Consider the following 14,214-nt stretch of genomic DNA (forward strand, 5'->3'; position numbering starts at 1 on the left):
ACCCTGGATTCTGCAGACCTATTAGCCAATCATACATTTCACACACTAGGTTATTCTGGCACACGCAGGCAGATCCTGGACTCCGTGAATCAACATCATGAAAACACATTGCTCCCTCAATCTTTTTCTCAAGTTCAAATGCTGTTATTAGCACCCATCTAAGCCCAAATGTGGTTCAATTCAACTCCACCGAAGGCGAAGCATGCCCTCATGCACCTTCTCCCTTGTGATAATATGCCACTTTAAACTCACCTTCGCTGGAGCAAGATAATGATAAGAGAGATGGCTGCTCTGGGCGCAGCATATAAGCTTGCAGGTGTCTAGAGTGGTAATGGACAGTTTCAGAGTTCGAAGTTCCTCGTGTCTGTTTGACTCATTGTACCGGCAAAAAATGAACTGCCTGGTGCCTCATGAACTTTGTGAAATGAACCCTCTAAACTTCCAATAAGCGCATATGAGAGAAACACGACTAGTAAGACGTGGTCGTTTTACATTAACAATGCAGTGTTTAAATAAAAGTAGCAGCGTTGTCGTTGGGTTGGTTAATTGGACCATTTGAACTTGCTGTCATGACATTGAGTTTTCTCTTGTGTCTTTATTTAGACATGTTTAAACCTAACCTTACCCTTATCACAAAGTGATCTCTCTGTGTTTTTTTATTTTTTTATTCTTGCTTCATACAATCTGTGAATGGTAATTAAATTAAAAGAAAAACTAAAAGTATGGTTAATTTTAGGGAAAGAGCACATTTTTGGTTAGTGAATAAGTTAACATTAATGGCTGGTTTTTAGGATGAACTACTTTCTATGGTTTATTTATCAACTGAGTCAATTTAGCATAATAATAGCACCTTTGACTTTGAGTCGGAAAAGTACAACCGCTGTCTAACTATTGGTTATTGACTCTCAGCCGGGATACTTCGCGGTGCTTCCAGATCAAAGTCGATCAAAAACCACATCATCGTTTGTTTGTTCATAATCTCAGCCTCTAATTCTCCCAGTGATTATCCCATTAGCTGTTTGGGGGGGGGGCGCGCACACAAAATGAACCAATCAGATTCTTCACAGTTTCTGTAAACCAATCACATTGGTGTTGTCAAACTTTTAAACTAGTTCTCCTCTCTGCTGTGCGGTCAGCATTCAGTCCTGCTCCTCATTCATCATCAGGTGACAGCAACTCCCTTCTTCAACGTCACCACCAGTGGCTGGACCTCAAGGGGATTCTGCCTCAGCAGATGTCAGCATCACGACCCCTTTCTTCTCCTAATTCAGGTTAGCCAAAGACTTTTTACTATTTAAACAAATGCAAATGAAATAAATTATTGTTAAAGTCCAATCAAGTCTCTCCTGATTGAAATACATACACATATGACCTTTGGGCTGCGTTTAACCCATCACAAGTGTTTAGGAGCACTGGGCTGCTGGGACACACCTGGAGAGCAACAAGGGATTCAGTGTCTCTCCAAAGACACTTCAACATGAGGACAGTAAGGGATCAAAGCACCAACCCACATGTATAATTCATCTAACTATATATGTGCAATCACTTTTATCACTGTCCGAGCAGAACTTTTTTACAAGTCAGTTACCTCTTCTGTTTCATGTGTGGCTGTTCTCAAAATGATGACTCACAGAAAAGCTGCTACTGGTGGAAAAAAAAATGCTGACAGAAAAGTCCTGCCACTTCAGAGAAAACAGCGTTTCTCTAAAGCTTCGACTCAAAATAAATGTACTGAGTGGAGACACTAGAAAGAATGGTCTTTATATTATATATATATATATATATATATATATATATATATATATATATATATATATATATATATATATATATATATAGAAATATATATATATATATAGAAATATATATATATATATATATAGAAATATATATATATATATATATATATATATATATTTCAGCAAATGGTGTGAAAAACCACAGTGCAAACAGCTGATGTCATCAGTAAAATGTTGTCCCTTAAAGTATGTTTTATCAATAAGGAAAATGAAACTTGCAGAGCGTTGACTACATTTTAAGCACCTGGACTGTTGCTAGTAATGATTACAAGCTGCGATAAGAGGCCAGGACTAAAACAGCAACAACAATAAAGAGAAAGAAAAGACAATATGCCTATTCAGGATAATTATTATAGTGCACTATTAATGGGCGGACTGGTCATAGCAGAGTTAAGAAAGACTCACAAACTGGCCGGTTGTCATAGAGTTTCTATTTTTCAATTTCTGACGTTAACTCTTACTGTATGGTGCCCCACTTGGCCCTCGCAGCTGCTGACAGCACCGCAGGGAACGTCACCTGACTTCCTCGTTTGCTTCTGTCGTAGTTACTACGACTACGAGGGAGCTTGTGTGCTGTATCTATAGACCTATCAGTGCTGAACATTTCAAATCATAAAGTCATTTTAAATCATTATACATATGTGCTTAGACTTTTCTTTCATCATCTACAGAGTCCGTAGACTCCGGCACTTTCCCCAGCATGGGAAAAAATATCCGTTGGCTCCTTGGCACATGACGGGATTTTTTATTTTTTTTTACAAAGGTTTTAAGTGTTTTGTTTTTGTCCATATATCTGTTAGATTTTTTGGTAGCTGACAGTGTTTTTTAAATAATTTTTTGCCAAAGACCTTAGAGTAATGTGTTAATATGTTCACCTTGTGCATTATACTGTCAGGCATATGAGCTTCTGTTATGAATGTGATGGATACTGCAGGTGGTATGATTATTAATTTATTTGAAGGTCAGACTCATTCATTCATTTGGCTTTGTTAAACATTTGTTAGATACTTCTACTTGGTGCCCTTTTGGACATATTGTACAAACTACACACACGTGTTTTTTTACACACTTATTTCATGCAAAACCAAAATTTAAAAGATGAGCACACTTGGATGTGACTGATAATTTACCAGTTGGAAGAAAAACAGGAAAAAGCAAAAAGTAATGTTGTTAATTTGAAGAACCCCGAGCATTGCTTTTTATTTGCTGTTTCTTTGTTGCCTTAATCAAATTAAGCTAGTTAAAGCCATCCACGCCTTTGGTAAAATGTCACGTTGGTTTGAAAATGTAATTACCTGTCCACTCTGCCACAAAAGGGCTGATTTCATTTTAAAATATGCAAAGACTTGGTTGCCCCATGACTCACTCCAGGTGGAGTTCGGGTGTACTATGAAACCAACATTCACATCACTTCCTCTCATTTCTCTCTGCAGGATAACATAGAAAATACAAAACAGCCCTCAGGGGGTCTGCGTTTTGTGGGAAGCAAGTCCCTTTGTCTGAGGTATCAAGGCAGCAGAAGAAGGTGATATTAAAACTGTTTCTTTTTATTAAATCACTTTCTTCCATGGGGTTTGTTTGTGCCGCTGTCCACGGGTTTTAATGCAGTTATAATTTGCTCTGTGGCACATGTAACGCAGTTACGTACCTATTGCAATTGAATACCAATTATCTGTGCATGTGTATGGATGGGTAATGACTTTAAGGTATATCCTGTGGAGTTTGAATCAATTTCGCAGGCTATGTAACAGGGTTTGTGATGCATTTCAAGTACATCCTCTAGTGATTGAATAGCCATTTGTGTTTTCATCTCTGGTTCATTAGCAGTCATCTTGCTTTTGGTCAATACTATCGACCAGAGGCACCAAGAGAACATCCTCTGCAATAAAGACAGATTTGTTTGCCTTTATCCGTGTACAAACTTTATCGTGTAAAGCATGCTTTAAATTGTGTATATTCAACTGAGACCACTGTGTCCACTTGACATGTGTGTTTGTCGCCGCTTGATTTTACCACCTTGAGACAATAGATTCGTGAATAGTTTTGCAAAATCCTAAAAAAATGGGATTGACCACTCATGTTTGTTCTTTTTCTTTTTTTAAACTCAAACTAGATCACGTTTTGTTTCAGCAATGAGCAGAAATTTGGAAGACACACAAATTCTTGCTAAGCAGCTGCAACTTTATGCGACACACTGAATATATGGACCACTGCTTTCTACAAGTGTGCTTGAGTGATTTTATGAGAACTAATCTCCTTTTTTAGAAACTATATAGATGGGAAATGTGGCTTATTCAGCTTTTAAAACACTTCAAACACCAAACAGTTCGCCATACCGACACGTAAGGTGATATAATGTCACCTTTGAACCTCCTTTCTGCAGCTCCCCAAAGGCAGCGATAAAGCCACCTTTGCCTAATCTTCGTTTGAATTTTAGAGCATTCAAATACAACAACAATGGATACGAAATGAGAGAGCGAGGCCATGATGTGACAGATGACAGGAGAAAAAGAAACAAGGATCCAAGCGGATAAAGGCTGTAACAGAGGTGAGAGAGAAATGACGATAACAGAAAGCCTTGCTGCACCAAGAATACTCATCAACCTGTCCCCTCCTATCCAACCCAGAGCGTTCAGCATTCTGCAATGAAGGAAAACGATGTGCTGAAAAGGGGAAGAAAATAAAGGGAAAGCCGTTCATATAGTCCCCCATCCTGATCTCATGAGGAGGAGAAATTGGAAACAGAGACACGGCTCTTGGGACCTTGAGGAAATTAAATACTGAATTCAATGGGCAGACCGACTCAATCACACCACGCTTTTGTAAAATGACTCGGGAATTGAATCCCTTGCCGCTTAGCTGGGGATGTTATTGCTCTTGTAGCTATTTCTGTTTAACTAGGCCCAGGCACAGCCCGGGTCACACCAACACACACACACACACACACACACACACACACACACACACACACGTGTATATCCATTTAGAGAAAAATAAATTTAATATCACACTAATCGGTACACACATATATACACATGCAAACACACACACACACACACACACACACACACACACACACACACACACACACATACACACACACACACACAGACCTGCAAGCATTAAGTGTTTAATACAACAAATGAACAATCGGTCACAAACTCCATTAAGGTTCAATTGCTTTTGTTTTGCAAGAATGTGCAATAACAAGCAGGATGGTGAAAACAAGTGGATCTCTACTTATTTTACAGACATCGCACATAATGTGCGAGCTGATACTTAGTCAAATGAAAGCTGGAGGGAAGACGTGACATCTTCTGGGTCACCTGCATCAGACACCTTCAGATTATTCATTATTTCTGTTTAGTTTTTTTGTTTTTTGTAGGAAACATGGTGACGATTTGTCATCCTTATTTTTTGCATGAAGAAACACAGAGACAAGAAATGCATTGAGATTAAATACATGACACTGTTAGTCATAACTTCTACACAAGAGAATATGTTTGAAGGAACCTGAAAAAATGATATTTTGAAGTCTGGATTTAGATTTGCTTCACTCACCAGCTTTCATCTGTCAATCACTAGAGTCAGAAATGTTTGCAACAGAATAATGTTGATATACCCTTCTTGCTTCTCTTTTTTAAAATATTAATCAAGGATGAATTTGTCCTTTAGACTCAAATGTCAAATCTCCAGCACTACATCAGAGGCCAAACAGAAGCAGCTGCTGTCCTCCATCCTCCACCTTTATGGCCACACTGGTGAAGCTGAATAGGACCGATACATTTAGTTTTGTGCCCAAGTGGAAAATAGATGGACCTGTTGAACGATATTTTGGGTTGCAAAGCATGTACAGAAAGCATGAGTCAAGAAAAAGCTGCTCTGCATTGGTCCAATGTCTTCACAGAGAATTTGAAAACACAAAACACAGTTCTAACAGAGGAAAAGGAACATCAACAACTTTTTCCTTCTCTTGTTTACAACTGTTGGCAACAGGAACAGCAGATCTGCGGACAAACTGGAACCCAAAGGAGTCGGCAAGGGGAATTTGTGTTTCAGATTAAGGTTCTTGTCAGGCTTTAGAGTTCTGTGAGTTCTCGTGTGTGTGTGTGTGTGTGTGTGTGTGTGTGTGTGTGTGTGTGTGTCTTCTCGCTTGACTTTACAGAGTAAGGCACCATGCTGATTGGATCAGTGTGGATACCATATGGGCAGGCTAATAATTACCGTTTACCTGGTAAATGTGTATCACACACATGCTTATCGCCAGCAGACACTGAAGCTAACCATGGACCAGAAACATTCACATGTTAATGGACACAAATGTCCACACATTATCTTCTACCTTCAGCTTCCAGTAAACAGAGTGCAACTATAAAGAGAATTCATTCAGTTGGTGTTGGCGAGTGAAATGCTGATGTCAGACTGAGAATAAAAATACTGCACAAATACTGTCACACTGAGTAATTCTCTGTTGATGTAGTGTGAGCTATGAAGCTATGGACCAGTTTGGAAAGCAATGAATAACTATTGATGATTAATATTTAAATGGCATAGACGCGCACACAATTAAGGGCTTCAACATAAATCTCAGCACGAGAACATCCAGCCAAAAAAAAAAGATAAACATGTCATTTTTGTCTGCAAACTGTGGAACACGATGTGCGCTTCATGACATCATTGATAGCCCATTTGAAGTGTGCTTTTCTTTATACCTACTTGATATTTTTTCTCAAAGATATATAGATTTGTATTCACGCCTGAGCGTTTGCCTGCTTCTTCATGGCCTTTGCATTAGTAGTTTTGTGACAGGTGAGCAGTGTTGGAGAAGTGTTGACCTCATTGACTTCAAGACCCAGAAGCACATTTTGTACTATTCTCTCTTCTGCCTTTTTTTCCAAGAGTAAAACCGACATGACTGACCTCCTTAACCTCATCCACCCCCACATTTATACTCCTTAATTTTTAACCGACCTACCTACGTTATGAAAACACATTCTCATATTCAGGGCGAAGAGAGGTTGCCTTTCTTATGCGTGTGTTTTATGCTAAGCCGAAAATTGCATTTGCTGATGTTCTGGGATTAGCTTTTCTAGGATTTACTGGAAAGTAGTGGATTTTTCTAAACAAGCCACAGAGGATTTGGGCTGTGTGTGTGTGTGTGCGTGTGCATGTGTGTGTGTGTGTTTGTGTGTGTGTGTGTGTGTGTGTGTGTGTGTGTGTGTGTGTGTGTGTGTGCAAATGCATTTCCAACTATATGTGCAATGATGTGCATGTGTTTACCTTGCTAAGTTTGCTGCTCTCGTTGTGTTTGTCTTTGTGTACCAGTGTGTTTCTGTTTGTGTGAGAGTGCATTTGTGTACAAAAACATGTGTGCACGTGTGTGTTAATGTGCGTGTAAGCTTTCTATATATGTTTGCAAATGACACAAACAACAAACAGTAGAGAATTTGGCCTTGTCACGCATCAATTTCCCCAATGTCGGCACACTTCAAACTCCCATAATCCTCTGTTAACATTCCCTAACGCTGTCAGCGCGGGCTGTGGAGGCACTGGTTTGAATTGCAATTTCTTTAGTGGTTAAGTACATCAGTTTGTACATGTATCCCTTTAATATATAATTGATTTGGCCATCTATTTTCTTGTGTGGAAGTTTTTAAAATTTTGAAAACATTTTATTGTTTTACCTGCCATCATTTGTAGAGATAGATAGATAGATAGATAGATAGATAGATAGATAGATAGATAGATAGATAGATAGATAGATAGATAGATAGATAGATAGATAGATAGATAGATAGATCTCTTTGTGTCAGGGGACCCCACACTGACTGACAAACCAACAAACACACAAACGCAGATGTGCACAGACACACAAAGCAGGTCAGTGAGTGTTAAGTAATGTCAAATGTGAAAGGATCCACGCTGGTTTGTTCCACTTGGATTCATTTAAGCATCTCCTTCTCTCCTTTGATGGTCTTATGTAAGGTAAATGACAGACTATATCCATGACGAGCAAGAGTAGGATGAAGAACTGGTGGTTGAGGAAAGAAGAAAAGGTGTGGGAGTTAAGGGATAGAGGATGAAAGCAGAGACTCTCAATTACAAAATAGAAACGCATGGGACTGCACTAAACTCAAAAACATTCCCACCTAGGTGAACACACACAAACAAACACACACATACACAAACACACACAATACATTTACACTTTTTTTTTTTTTAGCATGAACAGTAAATAACACCAGCAACAGTTACTCTTTATTCACGTGTCCACTAATACCTCAGTGATGACACAAAGGTATAGACTTTAGGCTGAGAATTTGTATTTCTCAAATTACCCAAGCTCTTCAAAGCCATAACTCATGGGATGGGAAAAAAAAACAACTGTCATCCAAGTTTTGCTGTCAAAGCTGAAGGCTCCAGACAATTAAGAATTGAGGACAGAACTGCACATTATCTGGGGAATATGCAGGGATAAAGCATGTTCTGTGTTAGGAAAATGACAATATTTTCTGTCTCGTACTGACATTATCTGTATTGTGGATGTGAGGATTTGAGTGGAATGTGTGTATACACCTGCATTGATTATCAGTGAAAATGGTTGACAGTCAGTTGCTGGAGAAGGATGATAAGACCAACTTCTCACTCTTACCCCCTCCCTCTCTCTGTCTTCATCCTTTTTTCTGCTTGTACTTTTTCATCCTCCGTCTAGTCACCGCCTCTCTTCTGCAGAGAGCCATGTCGTACTAATAATCAGATAATAACACTGAATAAATATGTGCATTGCTGTACCAGCCCCAGTAGTTGTTGTTCATTATCGTTGTAAAACTTGTAAATGTACAGTGAGGTGTTTTTATCAGCCTCTGTGGCGATAAAAAAGGGACTGATATCTAACTCAGCCACAATGGGAATATCGCGGTTACACACTTTGTGTCCTTGGGCGCTGCACTGGTGCTCAAACTCTTGTTATTCTCAATTTTATTTTTACGTGTAGAGAGTGTAAAGAAATATTGGGTTATTGGTTTTGTGAAGAAGCAGGGCCAGGTGCTGCATTTTTTAAATTCATTTTTCTATCAGTCTGTGTTGAATTTTCTTGTTGTATTATTGCTAATTGAGTTTTAACCAAGTCCTGGCTTTTCTCCACAGCTTTTGTTATGCTTGAATATAAATGAATACGCACAACAAGTGATGGAATGTATCTGATATATGTTATTGTGTTCAGTCATGTTCAATGTTCATTGTACAACACAGACCAAGTGGATAGTAGAGACTTTGGAAAATGTGACAAATTATAGATTTACACCTGTCTTGGACTATAATTCAGTGAGTACAGAGAATTTCCTTGAGTACATTGAGCCCTACATACTACATGTGATCAGTGCCTAATGTGATCCATTGCTTCAGGCAATCCGTGCTTTCATAATCCTGATAGAAGCTGTTCATGTGGCTTGTTTGGAGGAGGAGAGGCACTTCTCCAGCTGGCAAGTAACTGTATGTTGTACTGATTTAGTTGTATATGGCCGACTGATACTAAACGTAATCCGTGCGGTGTGTGTGTGTGTGTGTGTGTGTGTGTGTGTGTGCATACCAAAACAATAAGTTAAGTAACGGAACCTAAACTAACTCTGATTCCAGGTGCATTATAGTCACATTGTAATAAAAAACAATATCAGTATACTCCTTTAAAGGATTTACATTCTGGTGCCATGCTGTTGAATAACTCTCAAAAATGGCTTCGTCAGTGATGCAACGTCCCCTTAATACCGCACAGAAAGAATGGAAAAAATAAAAATGGAAAAAATAAAAAAAAGGTCGGTTGTATTTTGAAAAATGACCGGATACATCCGTCTGTGCGTCTGAGCCTCTTACTTTTGACACCTGTGATGAGGTTACGTAATAACGTCACACCAAAAATGAAATCTAAATTTACGTTTCAAGTCTGCCAAAGTGCCAGTGTTCTGGATTAAAATCAAGGCTGAACTTCCAAAATTATCAAAAAGCTCTGAAAACCTGCAAGAAACAGAGTGTGAATACAGTTTGCGATCAGTAGTGTTGCATGCTGGGTATGGAAACTATGAGTGTGAGTACAGATCGAAAGGAGTAGTATGAATATCAGTCATTTATTTTTTAAATTTAGGTTTTAGAGTAATTTAACGTGTTTTGCTAAGGACAGAATGTAGTCGGGGCCGGCGATGTCTAAGGGAGGGCCGGCTGGTCAACAGGAACACAAGAGTCAACAAGATTTGATTTAATAGAAGCAACAAAGTTCATTTAACATTTTTTTTTATCTTTTAAATGAAAATGTCGCCTTTATTTGACAATCATGTGATATCACTATGATATACTCAGGAGATAATCCTAACTCATGCGCCTCACTAGGGACATTAGGCAAGGTTGAGAGTCTTTTTATTTTTTTTATTCTGGAAGTTCAACCTGAGCCGTTATTATAAGTTTACATTAACCGACAGACATGAATGAACATTGTGCTGGTGGACTGTGTGTGTGTTTGTGTGTGTGTGTGTGTGTGTGTGTGTGTGTGTGTGTTTGTGTGTACTTGTGTTCCTGTATGCAAATGTACTGTATGTGATTGCATGACCTTATGACCTGAGAGCAAGCGAGTCGCATGGCTTTTTCTTTTAATTAACTCTGATTCACGTGACTCTGACCTTCAGAGACACATGTGACCCATTATGTTAGGTTTTCAATCTAGAGCCCTGGCTTAAACATTCTAGTTTTTTACTTTGTTCCACCAGATTGAGCCATTTTCGTATGTTTGTCTTATGGGGCAAAAACATGTTCTCTGGATTTCTTGTCTTTCAAATCTCTCCAGACTGGTATTATGGATCTCTGCAGGCCAATTTAGAAAAAATGTGTGATCTTTGACCCTCACATACACACACCTTCATTCACCCACCCACTCATCCACCCACTTGCACACATCGGCCTTAATAGAATACAATATACCATCTAGGTGCAGTTTAGCTTTGAAGCTTTGTGTGTGTGTGTGTGTGTGTGTGTGTGTGTGTGTGTGTGTTTGGGATGACTGCACCTTTGTAGAGGTAGTGTCTGCCTTTATGCAAGTTTATTCGATTGTATGAACAATTGAGCTGATGAGCTCATATGAGCTGGAAGTGAACATGTAAGCTATATTTTTGCTTCATTTCTAGAACAAAATAGGCTATTGGAATGTAAAAACGTTCCAGGGTAATAATAATTTGAAGGTTAAACACTTTGAGGGGTTATAGAAGTCATAAAAAAGCCATAATGGACATTTGACATGGACTATAAAACAGGAAAGATTCTTTAAACTAATACTGCGCAAAACCTAGAGCGGAAATGTAAAGGACTGACTAACTCCGTGAAAGAGGAAAATAATATTAATATATATTGTACAAAATGTGTTTTCGAAGCAGGCTTTTTTGACCTTGAACGACATCAAAGAAACTTTTTTAAAGTGATGCACAAAGGTTACATTTTGTTATTTTCCTACAGTTTGCCCAATTTCTTGCACAGCTGACCTTCGGTGCCCACATTACTGTGTGCTTTCACCAATCATCTCCCACTTTTGTCCCTTTCTGTTTCGTCACTCACCAATTCATCTCCTGGTGTTTTTCCATCAGCAGATGTTCAATGCATGACGAAATGCCATTCTCGTAAAAAATGTCAGCCTGTACATATGAAGGCAAACAAGATTACAAATGTACATGCTGTGCAAAGGTAGAACATGCAGGCCTTTCAAACGGCCTTCAGTGCATAAGAGAAGCAAGGCAGAGTAGGCATTTCTCATCATCCGTGCATTTTAGTCAATTAATTTCCTTCCATCACATTTAACTTATTCTACGTGTAGAATTCCTCAATTCCTACCCCCCTTCGTATGGCTCGCCTGCTCGAACCAAACAAATCTTCACACCTGGAAAGTCGTATGACTGCATCTTGCACAGTTGTGATGCAAATAAATTCAAAACAATACCGGCCACACACTGTCGCTGCCGGAAATTAACATTAGCAGGGCCAAAGATGTTGTCAACCCATCCACATTTCCCGCTGTTGCTGCAGGTCTATCATTAAGGTTTGAAACTTGCCTGTGTTCTGCAATGGAGTTTTTGGGGAATTACCCTGAGATAGCAATGCTGGTATTGCTTTTTTTTGTGCATCTGTCTAAGAGTCATCAAGATAAAATGTGGTCCTGCAGGCATTTATTATATCAGGAACTACCGCAGTGACAGTTTTGAAAAGTAGTTTGCCAAGTGTTTTGATTTCTGTCTATCTGTGAACAGATTTTTGTTACAGTCGTGCAAGAGACAGTCAGGAAACTTGACAATTGTTGAGATCAAAATGAAGTGTGTGTTCGAAGACAGGCATGGTGCAAGCAATCGAGGCCGAAGGAGCCATTTCCCCCCTCCATCTGACGGCCCTGGCCCGAATGGGTGTCACAAAACCTTACAGGTGTGTGTTTGTGTGTTTGTGAAAGTTTGAAAGAGAGAGCGAGAGGGAATGAGAGAGAGAATGAGAAAGAGCATCTGGCGTGTTGTTTTCATAGAACCACAGACAGACATAACAAGGATAGATTACAGCAGAAGCAAAGATGAATTACCACTTTAGAGATGTACACTAGAAAACACGGCAGTTTAGAAATTAGTTTTTATTTCCCAATTTCAGTCTCCCTTTTGCACATGAGGTTTTGAACGCGACATGACATCCCAATGTAAATAAGATGGATGATAACAGTTTTAAAGATCGATTATGGCAGAGGATGTTCACAAATACAATACCCCTGGTGGGATGTGTGGTCAAATTAAACAAAAGTAGTACAGGCCTATACTCCATTTTATCCATAAATAAGATGGAGACGGTTTTGGAAAACATGCAATACCGTACGACTACTAACTATTAATACCGATAACAACGCAATATACATATTTTTTAAAGCAGCTACTTTACACTTGGTTGATAACGGGGACCAAAGTGAATGCTTTGTCCAGTTTGGTGCAAACACGTTCAATATGAATAAACTTTGAAGAAACAAGTGAACACATTTTTTTAGACATTAAGAAGTGCAATTTCATTTAATAACAATCACCAGTAAAAAACGATCTTTAATTAATTAAAGGAGCTGTGCAAGATCATGAAAATGACCTGCAAATATATCAAAAGAAAAGCAGAATGTTCACAAATTACAGATTTATTTCCACCGAAAGATGATAGAGGACCTTTATGTGTAAACAGGAAGTGTTGAGTCAAAAATAATATAAACTTGTTTCATGTCTGGTTCTGCAGATATAGATATAGACATGTACTAATGTTTGCTGGTAGGATGTAAATATACATTTTGTCTCTGACTCCCTGTTGTAACCTATTCAAAGGTCTGTAAAATCACAACATAATGTCTTATCTGAATATTGTGCATTATAATCTGTCTTGGTTATGCACAAAAGTCAAACAAGAAGAAGCACCATACTTTTTGTCATGAATACCATGAGTGCATGAAAATGCTTGGACGTTTGTGTGTTCTGTCCACTAGAGCAGCCCGGCCCGGTACTGATCCGCATGTTGGTTGGTACCGGGCCGCACAGAAAGAATGAATGAATTTTTAAAAAAGTTTTTTAAAAAAAATAATTTGAAGAAGAAAAAAAAGTTGGGAAATTGTTTTATTTTGAAAAAGGACTGGATACATCCATCTGTGCGGCTGAGCCTCTTGACACACGTTACCTCAAAAACAAAACTTAAAAGTCTGCTTCAACTCTGCCGGTATTCTCGTCTAAAATCGAGGCAGAATATCCTGAGATTGCCAAAAAAGCTCTGAAAACCTGCCTGCATTTCAACATCCTGTCTTTGTGAAGTGGGATTTAAGATGAGCAACAAACTGGACATGCAGGTCTAAGTAAAGCAGTAGGCTGGACATAAAGGTCTAAGTTACGTAGTAGACCAGATATAAAGTCCACACATCGAGTGTCTCCCATCACTCTGACCCGGCTCCTTGCAGAGAAACATGCTCAGGGCTCACACTAATTTGACATAATGGTGAGTTGTATATATATGCACTTTATAATTGCTTCATGCCGATTGTATAATTTTATCACGTCATATTTATTGCCCACACCGTGAAGGCCGGTCCGTAGAAATATTTTTCTGACACAAAACTGGTCCGTGGCGCAAAAAAAGGTTGGGACCGCTGCGCTCGATTCAGGTAGTGTGTGCCTTCATGAAGAGTCAAAAATCCCTTTGTCACTTTTAATTACAGTTTTTATTTGTGTGAGCACCAGGGATGTATTATGTGCAATTTATCACACACAAAACAAACACACCCTGTTTGCATTTGGGTAAAATCAGAGACAGAAAAAGCCTCTATTTGCCAAGCAAGAGACATGAGGACACGCATACAGAAGGACACACACAAACAGTTTTGGCACATGAA

This window comes from Clinocottus analis, unplaced genomic scaffold (assembly GCF_023055335.1).
Source record: "Clinocottus analis isolate CAN_PGR_092001 unplaced genomic scaffold, fCliAna1.0.p SCAF_27, whole genome shotgun sequence".
Taxonomy (NCBI): Eukaryota; Metazoa; Chordata; class Actinopteri; order Perciformes; family Cottidae; genus Clinocottus; species Clinocottus analis.